This window comes from Meriones unguiculatus, chromosome 17 (assembly GCF_030254825.1).
Source record: "Meriones unguiculatus strain TT.TT164.6M chromosome 17, Bangor_MerUng_6.1, whole genome shotgun sequence".
NCBI lineage: Eukaryota > Metazoa > Chordata > Mammalia > Rodentia > Muridae > Meriones > Meriones unguiculatus.
The window spans coordinates 69565202-69587264 of record NC_083364.1 but is presented as its reverse complement, the minus strand read 5'-3'; positions in this window follow the sequence as shown (position 1 = coordinate 69587264).

The window sequence follows — 22063 nt, the reverse complement described above, 5'->3', positions numbered from 1 at the left end:
CAAAATTAATCACATTAATAGAGATAATTATTATTCCTACTAATAAAGAAATTTCTGGAGGAAGCTACTATTGGTTTTGTTTGTTTGTTTCATCATCTTTGGTACAGATTTAGTTTAAGGAAATCACTTTGTGTTAATAATCACTGACCTGAGGCTTACATTTTAGAACTTTCCTTATCTTCTCCACCTTTTTCTTCCAGGGAAATTAGATATTTTTTTTTCTTCTAAATTATTGTCAGCAATAGAATTGATATCAATTATAGAACAGTTACTTATGTAGCTGATCTCTGCTACCTGTATTACAAACATGTATACATGCACCGAAATACAAGGACATTTTTAAAAGAGGAAAAACAAATCTATAAACTCAAACATTTATTAGGCATAGAGCAAAAAGAAAGGGAGCAAGAGATTAAAAGAGTCTTATACCTTGAGACTGGCAAGGATGTCTAGGTCCTCTGGATGTGTGGTCCTTGGTTGGAGCATCCATTGGTCTCTGCAGGTGTCCTCCCCACCCTGGGCCCAATTTTTTTTTTTTTTTTTTTTTTTAGCTCTGTTGGTCTTTTAGTGGAACTCCTGTCCCTTCCAGGTCTTTCTATCTCCCTTTCTTCCATAAGCTACCCTGCACTCTGCCCAGCAGAGGCTCAACATCTGCCTTCATACCCTGCTGGGTAGAGTCTTTCAGTCTTTCAGAGGCTCTCTATAGTAGGTTCTGCCCTGTTCCTGTCTTCTTCTTCTTCTTCTTCTTCTTCTTCTTCTTCTTCTTCTTCTTCTTCTTCTTCTTCTTCTTCTTCTTCTTCTTCTTCTTCTTTTCAGTTGACTCTCATTTATTACCCATCAAACCAATTCCATTGTCATCATATTCTGAAAACTGTCACTCATAGACACATCCTTGGTCAAGAAGAATATTGAATTTGCTGTCACATGACTTTTGGATCATAACTTAACACGGACTCTGGGGTTCACACTGCTATATCCATTCAAGTTTCTTCTGCCTTCTCTCCACCTTCTCTTTTTTTTATAATTTTTATTTTTTTAATATTAGTTACAGTTTGTTAACTTTGTGTCCCTGCTGTATCCCACTCCCTCATTCCCTCACATTCCCACCCTCCCTCTCTTCTCTCCTCCCTGCCCCTTTACAAGTCCACTGATAGGAGAGAACCTCCTCCTCTTTCATCTGATACTGGTTTATCAGGTATCTTCAGGACTGGCTGCAAAGTCCTCCTCTGTGGCATAGCAGGGTTGCTCCTCCCTCCGGGGGTGGGAAGGGAGGAGGTCAAAGAGCCCTCCATTGAGTTTGTGTCAGAAACAGTCCCTGTTCTCCTTATTAGGGAACCAACTTGGATACTGATCTACCAAGCGTTACATCTGAACAGAGGTTCTAGGTTGCATCCATACATGATACTTGTTTGGAGAAACAGTCTCATAGAAGACCCCTGTGCCCAGATTTATTTGGTCCTTGTGGAGCTCCTGGCCTCTCCAGGTCATGTTAATTCTCCTCCACTTTTTTATGATTCCCTGCACTCTGCTGAAGGTTTGGTTATGAGTTTAATATCTGCTTTGATACACTGCTAGGTAGTCTTTTGGAGGCCCTCTGTGGTAGGCTCCTGTCCTGTCCAATATCTATATTCTTTGCCCTTTTAACTGAGGATTAAGCATCTTCCCTAAGGTCCTCCTTGTTGTTTAGCTTTGTGTTCCCTAGTAAGGGAGCAAGTGCTGTCTCTGAAATGAACTCAGGCTGGCTTTTTGAGAACCTTCTTCTGAGGGTGCAGCTTGCCAGCCACAGAGGAAGACAATGCAGCCAGTCATGATGAGACCTGATAGGTTAGGGTCAGATTGAAGGAGAGGAGAATCTTCCCTATTAGAGGCCTAGAAAGGAGGGGCATAGGGGAAAAAAAGAGTTGGGACTGGCAGAAGATGAGGGAGAGGGATACAGCTGAGAGAGATACAAAGTAAATAAATTGTAATAAATAATAATTTTTAATTACACTTTATTCATTTTGTATCCCCCCATAAGCCCCTCCCTCCTCCCCTCCCGGCCCCACCCTTCCTCCCCCTTTTTCACTCATGCCCTCCCCAAGTCCACTGATAGGGGAGGTCCTCCTCTCCTTCCTTCTAATCTTAGTCTATCAGATCACATCAGGAGTGTAAAGAAATGCTCAATGTCATTAGCCATTAAGGAAATGCAAATCAAAATGACCCTGAGATTTCACCTTACCCCATCAGAATGGCCAAGATGAAAAACTCAAGTGACAACACATGCTGGAGAGGTTGTGGAGAAAGAGGAACCCTCCTCCACTGTTGGTGGGAATGTAAACTTGTACAACCACTCTGGAAATCAATTTGGTGCTTTCTCAACTAGGAATAGTACTTCCTCAAGGTCCAGTCATACCACTCCTAGGCATATATCCAAAAGAGGTTCAAGTACACAATAAGGGCATTTTCTCAGCCATGTTTGTAGCATCCTTATTGTAATAGCCAGAAGCTGGAAACAGCCCAGATGCCTCTCACCTGAAGAATGGATGCAGAAATTGTGGTATATCTATACAATGGAGTATTACTCTGCAATGAAAAATAATAAATTTTTTAAAAAGAGACATAAAAATTTTATACAGTTCACAGGGAAGGTTCACCCAAAATTCAGGATTGTTAGGCCATGCATGGTGGCACATGTCTTTACTCACCCTCCCCACCACACACACACACACACACACACACACACACACACACACTTGGGAATCAGATGCAGGCAGATCTCTGTGAGCTTGAGAAACCCTGTGTCAAACAAACAAACAAATCAGGTTTGTTAAATTAATTTGGGGGAGAAATGGAACAGAAAGATAACTTAAGTAGTTAAAATATGTACTGTTTTGCAAGCACCAATGTTAGATAGCTCACAACAATTTACAACACTAGATCCAAGGTATCTACCCTCTTCTGAGATCAAAGGGGCCATAAGCTCACATAAATTAATTAATTAAAATAAATTAAGCTTGAAGATAGATTAGAACAGAAAGATGAGCTTTGAGATTAAAGGATGTTGGCTCCTCAATTTATATATAAAATAAAGAAGTTAAAATGAACATTTAGAGCTAAGAGACCCGGGGAATGAGATATTTGGTGTTTTAATTTTTAGTGATGTCTGTGATCATATCTCAATATCACAGATATTCAGGAAAGCATTTAACATCCTGTGCAACATAGACATCATATCAAGATGCTCAAGAAAGAGTGAAGTGCTGATTTTAATATATTTTAAAATATTTTGAGTGACCCTATTTTCCAACTACTAACTAGAGTAATAAATTCTCTGAATTATGAACATTATACATAATTTTTATTCTAAGGAAAATAAAATACAATTTATTTTATGTCAAACATTCAATGACCGTGGCTTGTGAGTACAGACTCAGGTAGGACGGGAAAGTATGTTCCACAAAGCAATCCTTTGCAAGAAGGTGTTTCATCATCGAAAAAACCCATGATGAAGCAGATGCAAGCACCAAACCTATCAATCAGATGATCAGGTCATGGTGTTATAGCAAAGCAAAAAGACATATAGTAACTACATGATTCACAAATTAAATAATATCTTCAACTTTTGGTTTGGCACAAGTTACTAATATGCTAATATATCTAAAAAGTTTTTATCTGGTAGTAAAACAAAAGTCACATCAGATAGAGAAGGTGATAAATAGCTATCAAGAGGACCAAAGAAAGCCAAGATAAGTTGGACTCCCATCTCCAACACCCCAACAGTTCAGCACTGTGTACCTCTAATCAGTCAATCAGTTTGAAAAATTGTAAGCAACAATGTGGCTTTGAAAGAGAACTAAAGTTTACAGTATCAAGGGATTTTTTTTAAAAAAATCATTTTAATGTAATGTAATGTAATTATTTCTTTATTTGTATATGTGTGCACATATGTTTTCAAGTGCATACGGAGAGGCCAGAAAATGACTTCAGGTATTTTCCTCTATTTTTCTGTCTTATTCCTTTGAGACAGTCTTTCAATGAACTTAGAGATGGTCTGGCAAGCAATAGTCCCACAAAATCCACTGTCACCTCAACCCATGTGGCTGGGGTTACACTATACAAGTAAACACACCCTTCTGGCTCTTTTGTGGATTGCAGGGTTTGAGTGTATTTTCTCAGGCTTTTACAAAAAATGCTTTACCTTTCTAATCATTTTTTTAATCATTTAATTGTCTTTAATAAATCAGCTTGGGAATCACAGCACTCAAAATGTAACTTGGCTGGTAGTTGGGTTTCGAACATTTTTTTCTTTTTTTTTAATTTTTATTTTTTTAATATTACTTAGTTTTTTAACTTTGTATCCCTGCTGTATCCTGCTCCCTCTTTTCCTCCCAAATCCACCCTCCCTCCCTCATCTCCTCCCTGTTCCTTTCCAAGTCCACTGATAAGGAAGAACTTCCTCCCCTTTCATCTGATACTGGTTTATCAGGTATCTTCAGGACTGGCTGCAAAGTCCTCCTCTGAGGCCTAGAAAGGCTGCTCTTCCCTGGGGGGTGGGGGGGAGAGGTCAAAGAGCCCGCCATTGAGTTCATGTCAGAAATAGTCCCTGTTCCCCTTATTAGGGTACCCACTTGGATACTGAGCTACCAAAGGCTACATCTGAGCAAGGGCTCTAGGTTGCATCCATACATGGTCCTTGATTGGAGAAACAGTCTCATAAAAGACCCATGTGCCCAATTCCTTGTGGAACTCCTGTTCTCTCCAGGTCATATTAACCCCCCCCCTTTCTTTGATCAGTTTTATAACACCGAAAGGTAATTCATCAAAATGTATTTGTAAATTTAAATTGTGTTTTAGTATCTCATTCTAGATTTCCACACTTCACAATTCTATAAGTATTATGCACTTGCTTGATGGAGTATGTGCTAGATGTGGTAAAATATTTAAGTGAAATGGATGTCTATAATAATGTAAAATGCGGTCAAATTATCTTCATTACTATGGCAAAATCAATACATCTTCAGTGTGTAACTATAGTGAGCAATAGGTGTCTGTAAAATTATGACATCCTCAATTCAGAGACCATGCCCTTGGAGTAGGTGGCACAATATAGGTTCCAGGTTCTTTGTCTTGCAGAAGAGCAACCACAGAAGAAACACAGTAGGGAATGTAAGGACTTTTTATTGGAGTCAGGAAAAGAGATAGTGCTCTGAAAGCCAGAGATGAGACTATAGCCCTGACATTTTCAGGAGAAAGACAGAAAGGAGAGACAATAGAAAAGTTATTCATACGTAATTACAAGTCAGAGCATGGACAGCATAAACAAATAAAGTCTATGCTCCACCTGACATAGTGGAAAGGGATTAGATCTCTATAGATAATCCTAAAACATAGTTATTTTTCTACTTCCTCTTTTGTTCTCCTTTTCATCTTTTTGGCTTAAGGCTGATTTATGTATTGTAAAAGAAGAGTTCTCAATGCAATGAAGAATGGACCATGTCTCAAAGGACATCTCTATATTAATTCAGGACACATGAAAAGCTCACTTTTCAGATCAAAACAGGTTGTTATTACAAACCACACTATTTTTATTGATTAGCGGTGATATCATCTCACTATACCATTTGCAAATGGTGTTATTAGTCACCAGCCACATGTTGCAAAAAGTGCCCTTCCTTCTTGCTTAATATCTTGTTCTAATGTACAAGAACTCACAAATTTGGTTACTATCCTAGAAATAATTGTATATACACTGACTAATCATTAGGGTATTTGGTTAAATAACAACACATTAATTTTTTATTAATTTTCCTAAATGATGAATTATTTATGAATAAAGTTAATTTATATGCAGTTGTTACAATTCATATACTGAAACACAAATGAAATAAATTCTATCATTGATACAATTTTATGTTAAAATTTGATATTTTATATTTACATTATAAACACCTTTGTGTAAATCATTTTTCTCATAATTTTCTACAAGTTTTTTTTAGAATATTTTTGGCATCTTTCTTCTTATTATTATTATTTAAACTTTATTCACTTTGTATCCCCCCATAAGCCCCTCCCTCCTCCCCTCCCGATCTCACCTTTCCTCCCCCTTCTTCATGCATGCCCCTCCCCAAGTCCACTGATAGGGGAGATCCTCCTCTCCTTCTTTCTGATCTTAGTCTATCAGCTCACATCCGGAGTGGCTGCACTGTCATCTTCTGTGGCCTGGTAAAACTGCTCTCCCCTCAGGGGGAGGTGATCAAAGAGCAGGCCTATCAGATTGTGTCAGAGGCAGTCCCTCTTCCCATTACTATGGAACCCACTTAGACACTAAACTGTCATGGATTACATCTGCACAGGGGTCTTCTACATGTTTTGTGTGTAAATTTTTCCCTAGTAATCTAAGCAAAAAGGAACTTGAATACAATAATTAAGAGTTGTTCAAAATTTGAAGACTACCAATCTTATGAAATTACTTTTAGTATGTTTTATTTTAAAAGCAAATATGCTCTATCTCTCTGGCTCCTACCTTTCTTCCTCCCCCTCTTCCATATGATCCTCAGAGCCCCCAGAGGAGAGACCTGATGGAGATCTTCAATTTGTCCTCTCTTTCCTGCTTTTGGGTGTGGGTCTCTGCCATGTTTGTTGGACATTCCTGGGAGGCCTACTTTGTGGGGCTGGGGGGTCGAGGGAGTGGATAGGAGGAATGGATCTGAGGGAAAGGGGAGGTGGGATTGGGAGAAATGGAAGGAATTGAGGGAAAGGAAACTTTGGTCAGAATATATTAAAAACAAAGAAAAAAGTAAAATAAGTTGGAAAAAAAAGCGAATTTTCCTGTTAAGTGGGAACAGTACGGGAAACCCAGCATTTTACAAGTTATTTTATTAGTTTCAGTCTTGTGAATTTTATATTCAGCAGAGGAAGTATAACATTTAGAAAGAATATTCAGAAGAAACACCTATAGGGAAATCATAGCAGGAAGATTATCTTGACTTAAACTTTACTTTTTTATTATTTTAGATTTATTTATTTTATTTGATGCATATGAGTGTTTGGCTTCCATGTATATATTTGTAAAATGTGTTTTCCTGGTATCAGTAAAGGTAAGAAAAAAAGTGTCAGAACCCAAAAACTGTAGTTGTAGAGGACAGTGAGACACCAAATATATGAAGACTAAAAAACATATCCAAGTTCTTTACAAAAACATAAGTGATCTTAACCATTGAGCCATTTCTCCAGACTCAAAGACTTAAAATTTTTTAAAATAGTACTTTTTCTGAGAGAGTAGCTTATTTATTTCATGCAAAATTAGGAAAAATAATACAGTTTAGTAAATATTATGAACTCATGGGAAATGTATATTTAAGCAAATGAGTCAAACTTTCAGCATATTTATGGTTTTTATATGAAACCGTAAAATTCATACTTTAATTTTTTTATTGAAAATAGATATTTCTCCCATACAATATATTGTGCCCAGAGTTTCCTCTCCCTCCACTCCTTCCAGCTCCCTCCCTCACCTCCCCTCTTTCCCTGACCCACTCCCCTTCTCTTTTATCTTGAGTGATGACAGTCAAACAGGAAAAACAAGATAACAAGACAAGGCAAAAGACTCATATCAAGTCATGGCAAGGCAACTCAATAGGAGGAAAAGAGTTTCAAGAGCAAGCAAAAGAGTCAGAGAATCACCCACTCCTCCTGTTAGGAGTCACACACACTGTTAGTTAGCCCACACTGCTAGCCATAACATATATGCAGAAGACCAGGTGTAGACCCATACAGGCCCTATTGATTCTGTGATTAGTTGACTCAGTCAGCCATGTTATCTTGGTGTCCTTCATCCCTATGATTCCTAGTCATTACTCCCCTTCTTGTGTGAGTTCTGCAATCTTTCTCAGCAGGGACTCAATGGAGACTTCAAATTAAGACTCTTTCGGCACAATATCTGTCTATTGGTCTTTGCACCCACTGTCATCTGCTGCTGGAGAAAGCATCTCTGATGAAGACATTACACAGATCTATGAGCAGAGCAGAATATCATCAGAAATCATTTCATTGATATGATTTTTGTCAGTCCCTGAACTGTCCAGTCTCAGGTTCATGGCCATCCAAACAGTGTAGGGGATGGGCTCCCTCTTGTGGTGTGGGCTTCAATTTAAACAAAACATGGCTGGCTATTCCCGCAAGCCCTGTACCCCAACACATCCTGAAGGAAAGACAGATTATAAAGGTTAAAGGTTTTGTGGCTTTTTTGGTGTCCAGGTTTCTCTTTTCTTCTATCCCTACCTGAAACATATACCTCATCATGTCTTCCAAAGGCTCAGGGATGGCTATGGAAGAGGGGAATTAAAAAGTACAAGAGATAGAGGCTGTTGATAATTACAGGAAAGCAGTGTTTTCAGGACACAGCAGAGCATTTGCACATACGAACACATAGTAGATGTGAAAACTTGCGTAGCATCTAAGTAAGCAGAATACGAGTCTGAATCCCAGAAAGGATAAATGAGAATTACATATGAATTGTAGGCCCTAGAACAGAAACTATTATATATTCTCAGCTTCTGGAGAAGAAGAGTCAGTTTTCTCTAATTGTGAAACCGTTGATAAAGCAAACACATGCCAGTAGAAACGCAACACAATTTGAGCAGAACAAGTTGCCTGTGATGGCAAAGAAAAAATTCAAACTTGGGTAGAAATGGAAAGGAGCATGAATCAAGAAGAGTTATTGAACTGAATTTATATGTGATCAAACAATTTTGTATGAAATGTTCAAATTTAATAAAATATAATAAAAAGAAAATTAAACAAAGGAACATAGTATACTTTAGTAATACAACTAAAGGAAATACATAAGGTAAAATTTATAACATGTTTATAAGTATTTTTATTAGAATCAGAGTTTTTCTTTTCACTACCTAACCCTAACTACACTAATATTTTTTTCTGTTTTGTAAATTTATTTTTAATGTATACATTTACTTTACATCCTGATCCTAGCCCCCCCTCCTTTCCTTCATGTCCTGCCCACACTCCCTGTTCTCCCTACCTCCATCCTTACCTTCTCCTCAGAAAATGAGATCCCCCTCCACCAACTCACCCTAGCATATCAGGTGAGTTGAACTGAGCTCATCCTCATGCACTGCCTGTTAGGCTGAAGTGATTAGAATCAGGCAACAGAGTGCCAGAGATAGCACCCACTCAACTTACCAGGGACCCACAGGAAGATCAAACTGCCCATTAGTTACATATATTAATTTTAAAGAGTGATTTTCTTTTTTTCAGTTTAATTACCTTAAATCCCAAGGGTGTACCCTCCTTCCTATTCTCCCAGTATTCCTTTCCCCTTCTTTCCCCTTCTTCTCTCCCTTTTCCTCCAGTTTAATAAGTAAAAGAAATGCAGGATGATAATTTAGTTTTAGTTTAGATGTTCCAGAATGTTGTATCAATTATATAATTTTAGTTTGCATCTATAAACAAAAAATGCTAATTTTAAACAATTACTATTCAGACTCGCCAAGTAGATAAAAGAAGAATACAAACGCAAATTTATGAACACACACAAAGACAGGAAAATCAACAGAGAGTTGGCTGTAGACCAATATAGAATCAACAATGTAAAAGTTAATTATCTTTCCTCTGTTAGAGAAAGAGAGAGAGAATGATAAGACTCATATTGCTGACATTAACGCTTCCCCCCGCACATTCATCAAAAAGAAGAGTCATTGCACATTATTTTCTTCTTAAAGTGATCTATATTTTTCATACACCTCCCTATACTTATTTATCGTGAGAGCTTCTAAATGTTTTGTATAACATTTAGCAAATATGGTTATGCCAAAGCTTTCTCCAAATTGTTATTTTAATTATGATTCTATGTAAATGTATCAAAGTATTCAAATGAATCAGAAAATACACATTTACACAATAGGGAACTTGATTTATGAACGTTTTTCAACTGATACTCACCTGTTGAGTTCTTCTGTTATCAAAGAAGAAAAAAATAGGAATAAACTTTTCCTCCAATTGAAACAAATCTTTGCACTGTTATTTTCTCTTAAAAGACCTCACACATTAAAAAAAAGAAAGACACAAAAGAAAAGGGAGAAAAACACACAGTGATTATTTATTAATAGTAAATATGCAGATGGTAGATGTTGATGCCGATGATGATGAAGGTGCTGCTGCTGCTGCTGGTACAAAGGCTGATGTTGCACTTTACAGTGCCCACCTATTCATACCCACACCAGCACCCCCCACACACAAAGGAATGATACATGTGAAAGTGTGCCCAGATTCTCAGACCAAACAGCAATATCAAAGGAAATAACAACAGGTTTCAGGAAATCTAAACTTTATCAACATTTGTAAGCTTCCAGTTTGTGTAAGGAAAAAAAAAATCAAGTGAAAATCTTTGTTTAATCCTCTATTAAGTTTCTAATGAGAGCTAATGAGATGACTTACCAGGACCAAGCATTTGTTCCCAAATAATAAGCACTATGTGTCAAATCAAAGACCCCAAATAATGGAGGGAATTGACTCCGGAAAGTTGTCCTCTGACCAAAACCACATGCGTGCAATATCATATTTGAAGACATACATGCGAAAATAAAAATAAAATATTACAAACAATTTACTACACTTTAATTTGCAAATGCCTAAAATGTAGCCCGTCTAGGCAACTGTAAGAAGGGGTCATAGACACATGGCCTTAAAAGCAGACTTTGATTATTCATTGTCTTAGAGGTTCAAAAACCTGTATCCTAAGGGTGATGGATTTATTTATTGATGAGTGTCTTATTGAACAGAACTTTTAAGGTTCTGTCTTCATGCAGAGGAACTAAGGCAGCACAATTCTCCTCTTTATGTAAGCTCATTTATCCCATGTGGGACCTCTCAGCACATAATTTCATATAAACTATCTTCATCCAAATGACTTCATACATGTTGCATTCTATACAAGTGGGCACATTAACATATATACTCTGCAAGACACAGAGCCATTTCTTTCATAAAAAAAAATAAGAAAAAAAATGAGTAGTATATGGATCCTGAAGAATTTCAGATGTTTGATCAAGATTTAGCTGTCCTTTGAGACCTTTACAGTCATCCAAATTTCATATGGTGCTTGGAAATTAAGGCTTTATTTATGGTAGAGTAGACAACAATTACAGAGTCTGAATATCATAGCAATTGATTCATTTAAGTATAACAATGAGGTGGAGGAAAGACTAAAGGCAAGGTACTTAAAAGCGCTGAAGGAAAGAATCTAATTGTGCCATATCAGTCCTTTGCATCTTCAGGGGTTTTCTCTGTATATTTTTGCAATTGATTTTATGTTCATAAGCATTTATCTGCACACATGTATATGTACCTCATGTGTGCCTTGTACCCATTATATTTAGAAGAGGGTATCAGATTTTCTTTTTTTCTTATAGTTACAGAAGTTATACCACTACATGGGTGCTGGGAACTGCAGCTTAGTCATCTAAGCTTACCATCTCCATTAATCCTGGAGGCCACTAGGCCAACTCTCCGGTCCCCCTTGTTTGCATTTTTAAATGAAAATAAAATAAGGATGCATTATTACTTTTTCTCTATAAGCAGTGACATGATGCTTATGTTAGAAACATTTAAATATTCCTGCCTCTCAGAACTGAAGGAGATTGCATTCCAGAGTATACGATGGGAGATAGAGTGAAAATGATTGTTGTGTGAGGAACAAACTAATGAGGACTTAAGTAAAGTCTCAATTGGGGAACGAGTTTCTAAATTACTGAAAATTGAAAGTAGATGATTACTATTTCAAGGTCTATAAAGAATTGTGTTTGTATTTTCATGGGAACTGCATTGAATCTGTAGATTGCTTTTGGTAGAATGGCCAGTTTTAGCCATGTAAATCATACTGAGCCATGAGCATGGGAGATCTTTCCATTTTCTGATATGTTCTTCAATTTCTTTCTTCAGAGGCTTGACATTCTTTCACTAGCTTGGGTAGTGTTATACAACGTAGTTTATGTGGTGAAGGCGATTACCCTAATTTATTCTGCAGCCCACATTTGTCAATTCCATTCACGAGGACTACTGAATTTTTGATTTATTTTAATTTAGCCATCTTTGCCTAATGTGTTTATCAGCTGTAGGAGTTCTCAGGTAGGATTTTGGGTGTCACTTATGTATACAATCATATTATCTGTGAATAGAGACACTTTGCATTCTTCCTTTTCAGTTTATATCCCCTTGATGTCCTTTAGTTGTCTTATTGCTCCAACAAAATCTTCAAGTACTATATTGAAGATATATGGACCGGGTGGACAGCCTTGTCATGTCCCTGAATTTAGTGGAATTGATTTAAGTTTCCATCCGTTTGATGTTGGCTATAGGCTTGCTGTATATTGCCTTTACTGTGCTCAGATATGCGCCTTGTATCTCTGATCTTTCCAATACTTCAAACATGAAAAGTATTGGAGTTTGTCAAATGCTTTTTCAGTATATAAGGAGATGATCCATAATAACCAGAATAAAAAAACAAAAGTTAAGGTGTCCCTCAACCATAAAATGGACACAGAAATTGTGGTACAGTTACACAATGGAAAACAAGGGAATCCTGAAATTTGCAGCCAAATGGATGGAAAGGTAAAAGCTCATCCTGAGTGAGGTAACCAGAAAGCAGAAAGAAACTCGTGGTTTATATTCACTTATAAGCAGATGTTAGACATATAATTTAGGATAAACATTCTAAAATCTGCAGACCCAAAGAAGCTAAACAATAAGAAGGTTCCTAAGGAGGATGCTTAATTTTTATTCAGTAGGCAAAAAGGATAGACATCAGAAGTGGTGGAAGAGGAGGAAGAGCATTAGTGCCTACCATAGGCATCCTTTGAAAGACTCCACCTACAAGATATGATAAACATAATGAAATTTACACACCTAAAGAAGATAATCAAGAAAGTGGACACAGGCAAAGATGATCAATCCTCATTTAGAAAGACAAATGGGATGTGCATTGAATGTATGACAGGAGTCTACCACAAAAGGCATCTGAAAGACTCTACCTAGCAGTATTTCAAAGCAGACACTAAGACTCATAACCAAACCCTCGGCAGAGTGCAGGGAATCATATGAAAGAAGGGGAGTTAGTATGATATGGAAAGGATAGGAGCTCTACAAGGACCAAATATATCCGGGCACAGGGTCTTTTCTGAGACTGACACTCAACCAAGGACCATGTATGGATATAACCTAGAACCTCTGCTCAGATGTGGCCCGTGGTAGCTCAGTAACCAAGTAGTTTTCCAAAGGCGAACAAGGACTATTTCTAACAGGATCTCAAGGGCAGGCTCTTTGACCCCCCCCCCAGGGGGGAGCAGTCCTGTTAGGCCACAGAGGAGGACTTTGCAGCCAGCCCTGAAGATACCTGATAAAACAGGGTCAAATGAAAGGGGAGGAGGTCCTCCCCTATCAGTGGACTTGGAAAAGGACAGGGAGGAGACCAGGGAGGGAGTGTGGGGTTGGGGAGGGAATGAGGAAGCGAGATACAGCTGGGACACAGAGTTAACAAAATGTAACTAAAAAGAAAAAATAAATTAAAAAAAAAAAAAAAAAAAAAAGAAAGACTCCACCAAGCAGAGGATCCAAGCAGATGCAGATAGAGCCAAACTTTGGGCAGTTCAGCGAGTCTTATGGAAGGGGTTAGGATGGGGATAGAAGGCCTCAGAGGGGACAGGAGCTTCCCAAGGAGACCAACAAAGGCAAAAATCTGGGCCCAGGGAAGCCAGCAGAAACTGATGCACCAAATAAGGACCATGCATGGAGAGGACCTAGACCCCTTGCTCAGATGTAGCCTATAAGCAGTTCAGCCTACATGTGGATTTCCTAGTAAGGGAAGCAGTGGCTAGATCTGACATCAACTCCTCAGTTGTCTGCTTTTGGATCTCTTCCCACTGTCTGGGTGACCTCACCAGCCCACAGAGGAAGAGTAGTCATGCAGTCCTGGTGAGACTTGATAGGTTACGGTCAGTTATAGTAGAGGAGGAGAACTCCCTCTTTCATTGGACTAAGAAAGGGGAATGGGGGAGGTAAGAGGGAGAGAGGGTGGGATCAGGAGATGATGAAGGAGGGGATTGCCATCAGGATATAAAATGAATAAATTGTAAATATATATGTATATGTATATGTATATATATATGTATGAAAAAATAAATGATCATATATAAAAAAAAAAAAGCCCAGATAACTCACGGCTAATGCTGCGGTGGTCTTGGTTTGCCTGTGGTATATATGCAAGATTAGAGTCTCACAACAGCGTAACGCAGCCATGATCATTCAGGCCTTTACAGCCATTGAAGCAGGACAGTCTCCCCAAGCATGGTTGGCTACCATAAAAAGCTAAAATGTTATGCTCAGGATGCAAGGCTAAGCACTGCACTCAGGGTCAGCCGCTTTGGACCCAAAGAAGAGCATGTCTGATTGCATGCGGGTTGATGCCCCAGGTCCCGCCTCTGAGAAAAAGGTATCGGTCGGGTCTGATGCTCTTTGGGTGGATTACACCTAAATGAACATCGGTACAAAGTCCCAATTTATTTCTAATATCAGAGATCAGACCTCTACTCTTGCCTGATGCGTCTAAAACAAAAGGGGGGAACTGTAGAGAGCTGCGGAATGCTATGCCTTAAAGATGGAGCTGGTTTCTGCCTTCCACCTTCCCTATCACGAACAACCACTAAACCTGGAGTGTTTTAAAGATGGAGCTGGTTTCTGCCTTCCACCTTCCCTATCACGAACAACCACTAAACCTGGAGTGTTTTAAAAGAAAAGTTTGTCTGTGTTATAAACGATAGCTTTACGAATATAATGGCAGATGATTAATAACTTATTAGCTTACCCGTTTTATATGATGTCCATTTAAATTAAATATTTAAACAGACTCCTGATTTTTAGCTATTGATTCACTTAAAAAATGGATATATTCCACATTTGGCTAAGGCTGAGGATCTGGCTTGCTTCCATGTATGTGGACCTATCTGCATTGCCCACGTGGCACGTTGGGGTTGGCTACCCAGAGGCTATTTAAGCTCTGGGCTGGCTTTCTCCAGGGTCAGATGATTGTTCAAGGTTCCTGAATAAAACACATCTATAATTGTGAATAATGAGTGTATATTATTTATATAATGAGCAGCTATTTTTTGTAGTTGCTAAGAAGATTACTAAATCAGTCCTAATGTACTGCACAAAGTACATTCTATATTATTAAAACACAGACTTTATTAAAAACAAAATTTACTGACATATATGCTAAAATATTTCAAGAAAAAATTATTTAAATGGGTTTAACACACAAATCTTTCTAAATTTCTAGCTCCTAAATTGTCAATATTAAATTAGCAGCCTATGATGCCCCATATAATATTTTTTATGAAAAATCTTGTGAATTATTTATTGTTTTAAAAAAGAAATGAATTATTTGTGACTTTTGTTACCACTAAACCTGGAGTGTTTTAAAAGAAAAGTTTGTCTGTGTTATAAACGATAGCTTTACGAATATAATGGCAGATGATTAATAACTTATTAGCTTACCCGTTTTATATGATGTCCATTTAAATTAAATATTTAAACAGACTCCTGATTTTTAGCTATTGATTCACTTAAAAAATGGATATATTTTTCATTTCTTTATTCCTAATTAGGTAATTCACTAATATTACAAGTAGAGGGTATCTGATTCTGTGACCTCATGTCACAAAATAAAAAGAAACTAAAGGTTAGGATAACAAAAATCAATTTTAAACTCTAAATGTCATATTTCCAGCAGAGCGTGAATGCATAATATTTCAATGAATAATGTCTTCATTTTAAAACCGTAACCACTACACATACTGACTGGCTTTTGATTTTTACCAAAGTTATATATTACTATCTTTTTTTTTTTGGTTTGCTTTCTGAAATACTGCAGTATGATTAGTGCTTAAGACTTAAAGCCTGGGATATAAGTTTACTTTCATAAAATATAATTTGTTTTTTTATTATTAGTTACATTTTATTAACTCTGTATCCCATTTGTATGCTGCTCCCTCATTCCCTCTCAAACCCTCCCTCCCTCCCTAATATCCTCCCTGCCCCTTTCCAAGTCCACTGATTGGGGAGGACTTCTGTTAATGATAAAAAAAAGAAAAGCTTGAGGACTTTTTTTTTTTCTAAGACTTCTATACTAATATTCCTCCATTACTGAAGCCTATTCCCCTTTTTACAAAAATGAATTTATTTTTATAAACAAAAGTATTATCCCTTACATAAATCATAGGAATAGTAACAAAATATTACCGTTTGTTACAATTCTCAAATGTTCCAACATTCTTTCTCAGTTTATGCACACACAAAGCAACCCCATTAGTAAAATGTATTATTCCTATTTATCTGTAGAGATCACAGATGACAAAGAGAAGATAAGTGACCTATTCTGTGTGTATCAAATTGGCACGTGCAAAATCCACATATGATTAGACTAAATCTATTAATGATTGTAGAATTCATGGTTAACTGCAGGCACCATAAATAACTCAATAAAAACTTTAGAGCCAATTAGAGCATAAGATTAGTTTTATTGGTCACATTATGTTTTAATTGTGCATTAATATTTTACCTTTATATAAATACAATTTGGCCATTATTCTTTGAGAAGAACTAATCAGACTACATTGATAAATTATATATACAACAGCTTTAGCATAAAGCAGAAGATAAGGAAACAATACTCTGTTCTTAAATGATGAACAGTGAGATAAAACAATGTAAAAACCATGGATATTGCTGTCATGACCTATTGGGTCACTTGGGCATATTCTTGTTTGGTCACTTCACAGACCTGAAATATCTCTGTGGCCAAGTGACATCAGATTAAAAGTAACATTGCATTACTACTTTATCTATGTAAGTGCTGATCTTGTAACAAACAATCCTGTGCTTCTTTGGGGGTGATCATCTGATATATATATACAGCGCATATGACTATGTAGAAGGCATGATAACTGGTAATGATAATAAACAATCCTGATTTATGTACTTTTTATATACTATTTTATGATTATTTACATGTGTTCACTATATACCTGTAAAATTATAAAGTAAAGCACTATTTAATGTTGGAATACTAGTATCCATATACATATTATAGTTATTCTGTGTTTTGTTTTCCTCAACAGCTTATGTCAAATGATGGAAAGATGTCAGCTAAATTTGTAAAAGCAAGTTTTGATCCTCACAAATGATCTCTGGGTGTATGAATAAGAACGGTGCCCCTAGGCTAGTTTTTCTCAACATTCCTAATGCTGTGACCCTTTACTATAGTTACTAAAAGTTGTGGTGATCCTCAACCATAAAATCATTTTTATCGCTACTTAATAACTTTAAGACACCAACCCTATATCTGACAGAGGGATAATATCCAGAATATATGAAGAACTAGAGAAGTTAAAAAGCAATAAATCAAGCAATCCAATTAAAAAATGGGGTACAGAGATAAACAGAGAATTCTCTGTAGAGGGATATAGAATGGCAGAGAAACACTTAAAGAGATGCTCAACATCTTTAGCCATCAGGGAGATGCAAATCAAAACAACCCTGAAATTTCACCTTACATCATCAGATTGGCTAAGATAAAAAACACAAGTGACAATACATGCTGGAGAGGATGTGGAGAAAGGGGAACCCTCCTCAATTGCTGGTGGGAATGTAAACTTGTACAACCACTTTGGAAATCAATCTGACGCTTTCTCAGACAATTAGGATTACCATTTCCTCAAGATCCATCTATACCACTCTTAAGCATATATCCAAAAGACACTCAAATACACAGGAGAGCAACTAAACCAGAAAATTTGAGCACAGTGGTCTTTCCAGAGACTCATACTCCAACCAAGTACCATGCATGGAGATAACCTAGAACCCTCACAGATGTAGCCCATGGCAGTTCAGTGTCCACGTGGGTTCCATAGTAATGGGAACAGGGACTACCTCTGACATAAACTGATTGACCTGCTCTTTGATCACCTCCTCCTGAGGGGAGGGCAGTCTTACCAGGCCACAGAAGATAACAATGCAGCCACTCCTGATGAGATCTGATAGACTTGGATCAGAAGGAAGGAGAGGGGGACCTCCCCTATCAGTGGACCTGGGGAGGGGCATGCATGAAGAAGGGGAGGGAAAGTGGGATTAGCAGGGGAGGAGGGGGGTATGGGGGGAAACAAAGTGAATAAAGTGTAATTAATAAAAGCTTAAAAAATCAAAGTAAAAAAAAGTAAAATAAAAATAAAAAAATGTTCAGGGGAAAAAAAGAAATTGGATTTTCTGTGGCTGTGAGGAGCTTCTTCAGTTATGAGCATTAAGATGTTTGGCTCTTTCCTTAGAACATCAGAGATGGTATTCTGTGGTCTTAGCTACATAAAGGAGGACCAAATTATATAATATGCCACACTCAATCATCAAAATAGTTATGAGGTACTTACCAGAACAGAATATGTTAATTTATGCCAAGTATCTTCAAATATACAACAAAGACATTTGCTCAACCATGTTTGTAGCAGCTTTATTCACAATAGCCAGAATCTGGAAACAATCCATCTGGGTTGTTTCTCCCTCAACAGAGAAATGGATACAGAAATTGTGGTACATTTACACAATGGAATACTACTCAGCAATTAAAAACAAGGAAATCATGAAATTCGCAGGTAAATGGTGGGAACTGGAAAAGATGATTCTGAGTGAGGTATCCCAGCAGCAGAAAGACACACACAGCATATACTCACTTACGTGGATACTAAACATATAATATAGGAAAAACATAATAAAATCTGTATACCTAAAGAAGCTAAACAAGAAAGAGAACTCTGGGTAAGATGATCAATCCTCACTTAGAAAGACAAATGGGATGGACATTGGAATAAAGAGAAAACAGGAAACAGGACAGGAGCCTACCACAAAGGGCCTAAGACTCTACTTAGCAGTGTATCAATGCAGATGCTGAGACTCATAACCAAACTTTGCAAAGTATATGGAATCATTGAAAGAAGGGGGAGTTATAGAGACCTGAAGAGGACAGGAGCTCCATAAGGAGAGTAACAGAAACAAAATATCTGGGCACAGGGGTCTTTTCTGAGACTGATACTCCAACAAAGGTCTATTCATGGATATAACCTAGAACCCCTGCTCAGATGTAGCCCATGGCAGGTCAGTGTCCAAGTGGTGTCCATAGTTAGGGGAACAGGGATTGTCTCTGACATGAACTCAGTGGCTGGCTCTTTGATCACCTCCCCCTGAGGGGGGAGCAGCCTTTCCAGGCCACAGAAGAGGACATTGTAGCCAGTCCTGATGAGAACTGATAAACTAGGGTCAGATGGAAGGGGAGGAGGACCTCCCCTATCAGTGGACTTAGAGAGGGGCAGGGAGGAAATGAGGGAGGAAGGGTGTGATTAGAAGGGAATGAGGGAGGGGGCTACAGCTGGGATACAAAGTAAATAATCTGTAATTAATATAAAAAAATAAAAAGAAAAATTTAATTTAAAAATAACTTTTTTTTACTGTTATGAATCATAAATATTTTTGGAGATAGAAATTTGCCAAAGAGGCCACAATCCACAAGCTGAGAACTCTGCCATAGGCTCATTTTTGAATGCTTAGTCACAAGATAGTAGCACTATTTAAAATATTTAAGAGGTGAAGGCTTACTAGAGAAAGTGTGTCATGGGAGGTTGGATTTGAGATTTCAGGATCCCATTTTCTCTCTCTCTCTCTTAGCCTGTACACCAGTATGTATCTCTCAGCTACTGCTCTGATGTCATGTCTGCCATCATACTCCTTGCCATGGTGTCTCACCCATTGTGTTAGTCATTGTTCTATTGATGTGAAGAGATGTGATGACCATGGCTACTCTTGTGAAAGAAAGCATTTATTTGGGACTTGCTTACAGTTTCATAGGTTATCGCGTTGGCAGGGAGCATGGTAACACACAGGCAGGCATGGTGTTCTCCATGCAGATCCATATCAGTGGGAAGAAAGCTGCACTGGGACTGGCTTGGCATTTGAAATCCTCAAAGCCCACCTCCAGTGACAAGCTTCCTCCAACAAAACCCACACTTCCTAATCATTTCATACAATGCTCCTCCCTACTGACCAAACATCAGAGTGTATGAACCCATGAGTGCCATTCTCACACAAATCTATGAACCTGTGTGTAACATTCTCTATCGAAGTTACACAGTATCATTATTTCTTCACAGGAATAGAAGAGTGACTAAAATTTGTCTTAAAGAAGCATTTTACCAAGGCATACATGAATGAATGTGCTTTATGAAAATTCTGTGTGTATGTCTCTGTGTGTGTGTTTTAATTCAAACATTTTCCTCTGAAGGGAAGAGGAAGGCTTAGGAATCATGAGGTTCAGGAAGCTTACAGAGTTATAGGTTCCACTAGCCTTGTCTTTTATGTCTCCCAGGGATATATAAGCAATGGAAATCTATTGAGAATGACAGACTATCTAGTGGAGCTGCATAGAGCTTATTCAAACGGCTGGATATTCCACTTTCCTGAGTATAGACCACACTGGGTTAGCTCTTTCATGATGCAGCTGTTTTTGAGTCACTAATGTTACAATAAGCTAGCTGAGGAAACTTAGTTTCCCCAAGGTAGGCTTTAGTAGAATTGTTTCTTTGGTTTGTTGGTACCTGATTCTGGGTGAGCAGATGTTTTCCTCACATGTTCTCATGAAAAGTCACATTGCATCAAAATTTAAAGGCATGTTAAATGCATGAACAAAGGAGATTCACAAATTTGTATTGAAAAAATTGAAACCAGTGATAGGTTTTTGATTGTCCTTGGGAGAGATTAACTAAGACTTGAGAAAGGTGAGTTAATTATCACTTCGGAGTGCATAGCAAGATTTTTCACAATACATTGGAATGCAAATAAAAAGAAAATAACATATGCTTCTTTTACTTTATTTTGTAGAAAACATTAGCAATTGTTTAGTATTTAGTTTGATAATTGTAACAAAAACAAGCAATTTATAGTATTTTTAAGTAAATATAAAAATTATCTGGCTGAATATATCATGTGTCTTGGTTAGTGTTTTATTGCTGTTAAGAATCATTATAACCAAGGCAACTCTTAGAAAACAAAGTATGTATTTCAGTGCTTCTTTACAGATTTGTAGGGTTAATCCATTATCACCATGGCAGGGAAAAAGATAGGTATGACACTAGAGTAGTAGCTGAGAGCTTTTGACCCTGATCAGCTGTGCCTGGAAGGGGCTTTAAGAACCTCAGATCTCACCACAGACTCACCTCCAACAACAAGGTCACATCTGTAAATGTGCTTTTATTTATCTGTTGTAATTTTTGTCTCAGAGGCTTACTTCCTCTATCTGCTATCTTAGGCCTAGTCCTGGATGCTTCTAACCTTCGTACAATCTAATCTAGACCTAGAATGTTTTCACCCTCAGACTTACTCAGACTTAGTACTGAATAAGCTCACCCTTTCTAGTTCTGTCTGAACTGTGGCTGGCTGGTTCAACTCAGCTGGTCTGGTTCAAACTCCTCTCTAAGCTGACTGAATCACACTGGCTTCTCTCAGCTTCTGACTGAATTGCTCTGCTTGGCTTCAAACTAACTCTAGTAATTTGTTCAAATCCTCAGCCTCATTCTTATTCTCTGGCTTCAACTGCTTCTGTTGACTTTGAAAAACAAAACAAAACAAAAAACAAACAAACAAACAAAAACTCATTAAGGAACGCACCTCTGCTGCACTGACTCCCAAAAGACTGAACTCAACTGTCTCCCAACAATGTGACACAACTCTCCCTGCAGTGCCGTAAGTAGACTCCTTTCCTGTCCTGTTCTCCAGAGAGTTGGTCATAGCTTATCTCTGACTCATTTTGTCAAATCTTTCTGTGCCTCAACTAGACATCACTTTCAAACAAGGTGCTTCCTTCTACAAACTAACTTGACCTTCATTGTTTTGGATTAAAGGTGTATACTTAGGGTATACAGCTGAATCACACAGACCTAGAAGGTCTTTGGATATGATCAGAACAACCACATTGCTG